The sequence below is a fragment of the Triticum urartu genome, chromosome 1 (genome assembly GCF_003073215.2).
Source record: "Triticum urartu cultivar G1812 chromosome 1, Tu2.1, whole genome shotgun sequence".
NCBI classification, from domain to species: domain Eukaryota; kingdom Viridiplantae; phylum Streptophyta; class Magnoliopsida; order Poales; family Poaceae; genus Triticum; species Triticum urartu.
The window spans coordinates 6,381,900-6,392,200 of NC_053022.1; the positions used below are offsets into that span (position 1 = coordinate 6,381,900).

At 48.6% G+C, this 10,301-nt stretch overlaps 1 pseudogene; it reads left to right on the forward strand.

Moving 5' to 3' along the window:
* Positions 1–9,409: 9,409 nt before the first annotated feature.
* Positions 9,410–10,301, forward strand: LOC125512596 (annotated as a pseudogene).

The following is a 10,301-nucleotide window of genomic DNA, read 5'->3' on the forward strand; positions in this document are numbered from 1 at the left end:
GCAGCGTGCCTCATTTTGGTCCTCCGGAAGTTCCTGTCTAGTTAGGTAGGCCAGGAATGGTTCTGTCCACGGGGAAATAATGGCCATTATTTCATGGGCTGAAGGTGTTATTTCGGTGGCGGAGCCTCCGATTGTGTGAGAGAGTTTGGTATCGGGTATTTTGGCCGGGTCCGGACTGTTGTTATCGGTGTCCCCTTCCCATACTACAGATGGCTTGAACAACCTTTCCAAAAATATGTTGGGGGGACCACATCACGCTTTGCACCGATGCGGGCGAGGATATCCGCCGCCTGATTGTTTTCCCAAGCCACATGGTGAAATTCGAGCCCCTCGAACTGAGCTGACATTTTTAGGACGGCGTTTTGATAGGCCGCCATTTTCGTATCCTTGGCGTCAAAGTCTCCATTTATTTGGGATATTGCGAGGTTTGAATCCCCACGCACCTCCAGGCGTTGAATGCCCATGGAGACTGCCATCCGAAGACCATGCAACAGAGCTTCGTATTCCGCTGCATTGTTGGAGTCTGTATACAATATTTGCAATACATACTGAACGGTATCTCTGGTTGGGGACGTCAGGACGACGCTAGCCCCTAGACCAGTCAGCATTTTAGAACCGTCGAAGTGCATGATCCAATTGGAGTATGCACCGTACTCTTTAGGGAGTTCGGCCTCCGTCCATTCGGCAACGAAGTCGGCCAATACCTGCGACTTAATGGCTCGTCGAGGTTCGTATGTTATGTCGAACGGGAGGAGCTCAATGGCCCATTTGGCAATCCGGCCCGTAGCGTCGCGGTTGTTTATAATATCATTAAGTGGCACTTCCGAGACTACTGTAATCGAACACTCTTGAAAGTAGTGTCGCAGCTTCCGCGATGCCATGAATACCGCATATGCTATCTTTTGGTAGTGTGGGTACCATGATTTGCATGGAGTGAGGACAGTGGATACATAGTATACCGGCTTTTGAAGAGGGAATTTATGTCCATCCTCTTCCCGTTCGAAAACGAGCACCGCGCTTACAACTTGATGAGTTGTCGCGATATACAATAGCATTGGTTCGCTGATGTTTGGCGCGGCCAGGATTGGGTTGGTTGCTAAGATGGCCTTTATTTCTTCCAATCCAGCTGTGGCCGCGTCCGTCCACTTGAAGTGTTCGGTGCGCCGAAGGAGGCGATAAAGGGGTAAAGCCTTTTCTCCTAAGCGGGAGATAAAGCGGCTTAGAGCTGCCACACATCCAGTTAACTTCTGGATTTGTTTGAGGTCTGTTGGGGTAGCCAACTATGACAAAGCTCGGATTTTGGCTGGATTAGCTTCAATACCTCTACTGGAGAAATGAAACCTAGGAGCTTTCCGACTGGTACGCCGAAAACGCATTTTTCCGGATTGAGCTTGATGTCGTATGTTCGGAGGTTGTCGAATGTGAGCCTCAAGTCGTCTATCAAAGAGTCGACGTGTTTGGTTTTGACGACCACATAGTCTACGTATGCCTCTACTGTTTTGCCGATTTGTTTCTCCAGACATGTCTGAATCATGTGCTGATATGTTGCGCCGGCGTTTTTGAGCCCAAAAGGCATTGTGTGAAACCAGAAGGGACCGTATGGTGTGATGAATGCCGTTGCGGCTTGGTCGGACTCCGCCATCTTGATTTGGTGGTAACCGGAGTATGCGTCGAGGAAACACAATGACTCGTCTCCTGCGGTAGTATCAATGATTTGATCGATGCGTGGGAGGGGGAAGGGATCTTTTGGGCAAGCTTTATTGAGGTCTTTGAAATTGACACAAAGGCGCCAGGATTTGTTCTTCTTTGATACCATCACCAGGTTTGCTAGCCAGTCTGGGTGTTTTATTTCTCTGATGAATCTGGCCTCCAATAACTTGGCTAGTTCCTCTCCCATGGCCTGTCTCTTAAGTTCGGAGAAACACTGAAGAGCTTGCTTGACCGGCTTAAATCCCTTTAGGATATTGAGGCTATGCTCGGCCAGCCTACGTGGGATTCCTGTCATGTCTGAGGGATGTCAGGCGAATATGTCCCAGTTCTCGGGCAGGAACTCTCATAATGCGGTGTCCACAGCGGAGTTTAACTGTGCCCCGATGGAGGCTGTTTTTGTATGGTCCGTTGGGTGGACTTGGAGTTTGACTATTTCACCTGCTGGTTTAAAAGAGGTGGACTTCAATCTCTTGTCGAGTATCACGTCGTCCCTGTCCACCGTGGAGCGTAGCGTGGTTAATTCCTTGGCCGAGAGAGCTTCGGATAATGCCTCGAGGGCCAATGCGGCTGTTTTGTTTTCGGCGTGGAGCGTTGTGTCCGGATCACTGGCGAGAGTGATGATTCCGTTGGGCCCGGGCATTTTAAGCTTCATGTACCCGTAATGGGGTACGGCTTGGAAGATTGTAAACGCCTCCTGTCCTAAAAGAGCGTGATAGCCACTTCTGAACGGGGCCACTTGGAATGTTATTTCTTCGGACCTGTAGTTATCCGGTGTGCCGAATACCACGTCTAGTGTGATTTGCCCAGCACAACGTGCTTCTCAACTGGGGATAATTCCTCTAAAGGTTGTGCTACTTTGCTCGATGCGGTTCCAGTCTATTTCCATCTTTTGAAGAGTTTCCTCATAGATGAGGTTTAGTTCGCTGCCGCCGTCCATGAGTACTTTGGTGAGTCGAAAGCCGTCCACGATTGGACTGAGGACCAGTGCGCCTGGTGCTCGGGCTGTTCGGAATTTAGGTTCGTCACTGGCATTGAAGGTAATAGCCGTGTCACTCAATGGATTTATTGCTGCTATGTGGCAGATTTCGGCCATGCCGCGGAGTGTTCCCTTGCGCCTATTATTTGATGCGAAGATCTCAAACACTGTTAACACCGTATTGTTATCCACGGGATGGTGGTCTGTGGTATTTGGGATAAGAAGATCCTCACCACTTTTTGCCACCTGCCGGAGTATCCAACATGCTCTGAGGCTATGCTTGGTATTATATCCGCTGTACTATGAATTTTGCTGGGTTCGTTGAGCCATCCCTCTAGTACGGTTCCATGCCCTGTAGAGGGTTTTTGTTTCTTTACAACTGGCTCGGGGTGTCTTATGATAGTGCACCCTTTTACTTCAGACTGGGTGTATATTCAGAGCCGGATTATCCCAAAATTTCGTTTCGGTTTTCCAGGCGCTTTCCATCTCACAGTACTTTTGTACTATGGACGCCAAGTCAGCGAAGCGTGATATGTCACGGCGACTTGGGCGTTAAGGATTCCCTTGTCCATGCAATTATTGCAGAAAAGTGAGACTGCATCTTCCAGGTGACAGTCCTTAACCTTGTTCAATACAACGAGGAATCTGGCCCAGTAATGATGTACTGTTTCATGGGGCTCTTGCCTGATGTGGGAAAGATCGTTTATGCTTGGGTGGGTGGGTGGAATTGAATTCGAACCCTTACCCGATCTGGGATCCAGGGGCTGAGGAGTTCCCAATTTTGGAAGTTCCGATTCTGGGGTGCTACCCGATAATCCTGGCCCACTGCCTGACTCTAGTTCAGGGATTGGATGTTGTCCTCCCGCGAACGGGCGTCCGGCTCGGAGAGCTCGGGAATCCGGACATAGTTGGTCCTCAAGATAGAGGAAAGGTCGCCGCATTGTTCCTCCACCACTGCAATATGATGGGTGACCATTGGAGAGTTAATCTCCCTTTGATCGGGTTTAAGCCCAATCCGATCATAGTCCGTAGCGACTCCCAAGGCGGCGATGCGATCCAAGAGCTCGTTTAAGGAGGCGAGCTCCATTGGATCCATCTGTTCGGCGAGTGCCGATTTGACATGGAGGCTGTTTTCGATGACCCGAGAAGCCATCGTCGGCGCGGCGGCCGAATAGGCGGTCATGATGAAACTGCCTAGCCGGAGAGTTTGGCCGACAACCAAAGCTCCCCTAACAGTAGTACCGTCTTTAAAGACGAGACCAGACATCCTTCCTTCTGGCGACGGCACAGAGGAACTCTCAATGAAAGCACCAATGTCGGTGTCAAAACCGGCGGATCTCGGGTAGGGGGTCCCGAACTGTGCATCTAAAGCGGATGGTAACAGGAGGCAGGGGACACGATGTTTTACCCAGGTTCGGGCCCTCTTGATGGAGGTAAAACCCTACGTCCTGCTTGATTTATTCTTGATGATATGAGTATTACAAGAGTTGATCTACCACGAGATCGAAGAGGCTAAACCCTAGAAGCTAGCCTATGGTATGATTGTATGTTGTCCTACGGACTAAAACCCTCCGGTTTATAGACACTGGAGGGGGCTAGGGTTACACAAGGTCTGTTTTAAGGGAGAAAATATACATATCCGTATTGCCTAAGCTTGCCTTCCACGCCAAGTTGAGTCCCATCCGGACACGAGACGAAGTCTTCAATCTTGTATCTTCATAGTCCAACAGTCCGGCCAAAGAATATAATCCAGCTGTCCGGAGACCCCCTAATCCAGGACTCCCTCACCCGGCTCGGGGTTCGGCCGGACCAGGCAGAGGGAGCGTGGGGAGGGGCGGCAACCCTCGTTGATGACAAGGGCGCCGCTGCGGGTGCGGCGCCGGAGCAGCGTCTCCTCCGGCTCCGGCTTGACGGGGCGGAGCACCGGTGAGCCGGAGCAGACGGAGCCGGAGCCCGACGACAAGGACGCCCCTGGCTCCATTCGCCGTGGCGTCCAGGAGCTGCCACGGCGGCGAGAGAAGGACGGGCGAGGCGGGTACTCGAGGCGCGGCAGTTGGCGGTCTCGATGTAGTCGAGGACGGCCTCGAGCGTGCGGCCTAGCACGCCCCACCACTCGCGCTGCCCGTCGGCGTTGACGTGACCGCGGGGGATGACGCCGTTGGTGGAGGCGATCTGTTCTTCACGGTGGCGCGTGAAGTACATGGTCCACATCGTGTGGTTGTCGGCGGCGTACCTCGACTTGTTCCGCTGCTCCGGCGGCAGGAACGAGCGGATGCGGGCGATCTCGGCCCGCCGTGCCGCCCTTCGGGCACCGGTGGCACCAGGACGCCGGCGGCGCTCAGCCTCCACGTACCCGGCACACGCATGTTCGGGGGCGCCGGATACTCGGCCTCGTAGAGGAGGCACGCCTCTGGCTCTTGGAGATGGCGGCGGCCGAAGCCGTTCGTCGCCGCGCCGTCGCTAGGGAACCTCTCAACCATGTGCTCGTCGCTACGATTGCGTGAGGACATATTTCCCTTCTTGAAAACGCTGCTGCCGAAAAAGTCGACTTAGTTTTATTACATATCTTCTAATGGTTTGACCATGGTTGCCTTTGTTTTATATTCTACTGAATAATTAATAAATATGGTTGTGTGCATCACAATGATGCAGAGGTTAACCTACGTTTAAATAAAATCAACCTAGTGTCTAGCAGTATTCTCCAACAGAAACTACAATCCATCATTTTTCTTTTGCACATCTTCCCCATCTAATTTCCGTGTTGATGATTGTACTAGTTGATTTTACTCTACACTTGTCAGCCTGTATAACTAGTTGATTTTATTGCACGCAATAGGAAGGAATGTAGTGCATATAGGTAAGTCTGTAGCAATCCTTTTTTTATAAATATTGTACTACTAAAGTAAGTTGTGAAGACTAATTGCTATTCAACACTTTGATGGCAATGCTAAGGAGTTGTGTGAAAATCTTGAATGATCTGCTTCTTGTATCTGATTCTAAATAAATAGTATACGTTAGATTTTATTGTAAAGATCAGCTGCTTCTATCCTTATACTCCAGCATCTTCCTTTCTGAAAGTGTGTTCAATAAATATTTCTCCACGAAAATGAACTTAAGTGGACAGAAAATATTGTGCAGCTGTTCACTACAAAGGATATTGTGCAACTATCCATTCAGAAGAAAAAATATGTTCTACAAAACATAACTCTGTCTAAATTTAGCCAGTTAAGATCCCATTCTGAGATGGTTAAGTACAACAGCCAAAATTGCGTTGCTTGTACGATCCTGGTTACTTTAGCCATTATTAGGGTACATGGAGTATAACTAGACAGTTTCAGCGCCTCTTCTTGTCTGCTTTTGCATCACCAGATTTCGATGGGCTTGCGACCAGGTAGATAAACACGCCAACAAAGGAAACAACAGATGCCAACGTCCCATATTTCCCAACAATGCTCTGCAGATGAATGGTTGATCCGTCAGTCGCTAAATGACGGTTGATTCAGGCTTCCTATTTGGATGTAATACTAGATAAGTTGGTCCAAGAACAGAGTATAGTGAAACTACCTTAGCCTGAAAAGTTCCATGTGCCAAATTAAGGTGGATACCAATGAGTGAAGTGTCAGCACCAAAGATATAGCATATCCAAATATTAGAATCATGAAAGGTTTCGTTTTGAACTGAATGCAGCGATATGATAACTAACCAATTCAAATTTCTGCTGCGGAGGTTTCTCAGCAAGAATATCAAATGGAAGGACGGGCGTAGAATATGCCTCCTTCAATAAAGAAAAAGAAGCTATTAAGTTCAGGGAACATAATATTAGAAAATAGCACAGCACATAATGAGAATGAGCAGAAAATATTCAGCTTCTCACCAGTCACATGTTCTACTAACATATAAAACAATCAGAATCCTGATTGATTTTTGGTACAGTGTGACCAATTATCTGAACATGCCAGTTGAGTTTTCTAGTCAGACATAAAGCTTTCACCCCATGAGTCGCATAAACTGGAACAAAGCTAGATTGCAGCCTTCATGACTCAAGATGGCAACGGAGACGAAACCCATCGGGTTTTGCCTTCCCAAACCCATCCCCACGAAAAAATCATAAACCCGTCCCCGTCCCCATCACCGTGTGCGGGGCTAGTTTTCTGCCCGTCCCCTAAACCCATCGGGTTTCGGGGAACCCACGATAAAATCAAAATATTTAAACAAACATAGTGGCGACAAAGAATAACACTTTAGCAGCAAAACAGGCACATTTCAGCAGCATAAATTGAGTAAATTTCAACAAAAAACAATAGTAGATGGTTCAACAGCTATATAAGTTCTGAAATAGAACTTATAGTTCACAAATCACTTTAAAGTTGGAATCATCATGGCATCTTTCACATCTCCAAGCCTCCAAACGACCATCTTCAAATCTTCCAATGCCAAATCAAAGTGCCAAGTACTAGGGAAGATCAAAACTCGCTCAAGCTAAAGTTAAACATGAGAAAAATATGCAGATTAGTATATGAAATTTGCAAGTACTTGTACTTCACCTGCATTCCCTCTTGAATGTCTTGAAGACAACTTCAAAAGCTTTGTCCTTATTCATTGTCAGCATCTATGAGAATCAAATAAGTAGTAATGAACATCTTATGAAACATTGCAGCAAGATAATGATAAACTTTATGATGATATGTAAAGAAAGACACACCTTTATATTTGTTTCTTATCCAATCTTGTGAACACATCAAGGCCTCTTAGATTTCGGGGGTAAGATGACTACGGTGATAATAAAAATAATGTAATTTCGCGGGTATTGCCGGGTTTCGGCTTCGGGGACTACCGAAACGGGTGTAAACCACGAAACGTGTCGGGTTGTATAATGTGCCCAACAACAGCCCCGCGGGGATGAAAAGATGTCCATCCCCGTCCCCTAATAAGGTAAAAACAAATGGGGACGCGGGTTTCGGGGCCCCATTGCCATCTTGAAGCACCTCCGTCGAGAGCCGCGTGACGGCCACCTCCGAACGCGCGGCTGCAGCCCATCCATGGTGTCCGTCTAGAGCCTTACGATGGCCACCGTCAAGCCGGGAGCACGGGATCCACACCTCCGACGGGCAACGAGCAGTGCCAACCCTCCTCGTAGTCTGATGAGCCACCGTGGGTTCACCGGCCACAGTCCCGTGGCTCCCGGTTGATCGGGGGATGAGCCAGCTAGCCCGAGGTGAACTGGACGATGCGTGCACGCCAAGTGACCACGGCACCGGCTGGTCTCTTAGGCCAACTACCACGCGTGCAGGCAGTGCCGTTTCACCATGTGTCCGCTGCGGCTGTTGATGACCTCCCGCATCAATCTGCCGGTCGGCTGGATACGGCGACCCTGCGATGCACACATTGGGAGGAGGTGAGCGGGCCGTGGTGGGGAGCAGGAGCAGCTGTGGTGTGAAAGGATTGCCGCTTCCAACGCAAATCACACCAAAATCCCTCATATGGGCTTACTGCAGTTCACTTCGCCATTCTTTTGCAATGTTTTTTGATGATTCTGTGATCCTGACCAACCACTTCTGTTTAATTCGATACAGTCCTACAAGACTCAAGATGACAACGGGGACGAAACCCATCGGATTTTGCCTTCTCAAACCCATCCCCACGAGAAAATCGTAAACCCGTCCCCGTCCCCATCACCGTGTGCGGGGATAGTTTCCTGCCCGTCCCCTAAACCCATCGGGTTTCAGGGAACCCACGAGGAACCCACGAGAAAATCAAAATATTTAAACAAACATAGTAGCGACAAAGAATAACATTTAAGCAGCAAAACAAGTATATTTCAGCAGCATAACTTGAGGAAATTTCAACAAAAAACAATAGTAGATGGTTCAACAGCTATATAGAGTGTATTTCAGCAGCATGATACCACATTTCAGCAACAAAGATGATTAGATTACAGCAACAAGGATGATCGTATTTCAGCCATACATGGTTCAACAACATGTGCAATTACACAAGTTCTAAAATAGAATTCTTGGTTCACAAATCACGATCACAAACGAGACGGAGCAAGCGATACTGGCCACCCAGCGAGGGGTTGGTTTGGCCTTCAATGTTGGGGTGGGGGGCTCGGTAGCTTTGGGTTGGGCCGCGTAGGATCAGATATTGGTAAAAAAAATGTATTTTGTCGGGTTTGCCGGGTTTCGGGTTCGGAGACTACCGAAACGGATGCAAACCCACGAAACGTGTCGGGTTGTATAATGTACCCAACAACAGCCCCGCGGGGATGAAAAGACGCCCATCCCCGTCCCCTAATAGGGTAAAAACCCGCGGGGAAGTGGGTTTTGGGGCCCCATTGCCATCTTGATTCATGACAACGCGGCATTTGATAACTGCGGGAGAACCCTGAAACTTGCCCTGCGCTTTGGTCTCCACTCTCCAAGACAGTTGTGGGATGTCGTTGAACCGCTGGCCATACAAACAGAAGGTACATACCAAAGCGACTTTGCCGCTCAATCCAAAATTACACTTGCAAGTAACTCCACCAAACAAAACATACCAAGGGATTAGTTTCATAAGAGTAGTAGAACTTTAGAAGAAAGCAAATGTAAAGATGAAAATATATCATTTCATGTCAGCTATAAATAGACATACATCATGAAGACCCCCTTCCATCATCCATCCTTCACATATTTAGAGCGCAAGCATCCAAACTAAACAGTCAAGCGTAACCACAAATCCACCATGAAGATCTTCTTGGTCTTTTCCCTCCTGGTTGCCACAACGATCAGCACCACCGGCACTGCGCAGCTCGACCCTAGCGTCCATGACTTAGAAAGGCCACACCAATCATTTCCACAACAGCAGCCACTTCCCCCGCTACAACCATTCCCGCCGCAAGAGCCATAACAACCATTTCCATTGCAGCAACCACAACACCTGCAACAACAACCACTTCCCCAACAACATCTATTTCCGCAGCAACCGCCACAACAACAATTTCCACAGCAACAACAAACATTCCCGCAACCTCATCAACAACCACAATTCCCGAAACAACAACCATTTTACCAATATCAACAACCATTTACACAACAACCATAACCGAAAGAGCAACCATTGGCACAACAACAACCTTGTGTAGAGGAAAGACAACGACTGAACTTGTGCAAGGAATTCCTCTTGCAGCAGTGCAACCCAGAGGAGAAGGTGTCGTCACTCCATTCGGTGATCCCGTTCCTCTGACCAAAGACCTCGCAACAGAATAGCTGCCAGTTGAAGCGACAAGAATGTTGTCGCCAACTTGCACATATCCGTGAGCAGTCTTGATGCCCGGCCATCCAAAGCCCTGTGCATGCCATCATTGTGCAACAACAACAACGACGACAACAACAACAGGTTGATAGAGGTTTCGGCCAGCCTCAACCCACCACAATTGGGCCAGGGAATGCCCATGCAACCTCAATAGCCACTGGGCCAGGGCTTTATCCTACCTCAGCAACTAGCCCAGTTTAAGTTGGTTAGGTCACTTGCGATTCAGACCCTGCCTATGTTATGCAACGTGCATGTCCCGTCTGATTGCTACACCATTACTGCATATTTTGGTAGCATGACTGCCTGCAGCTGTGGACAATGA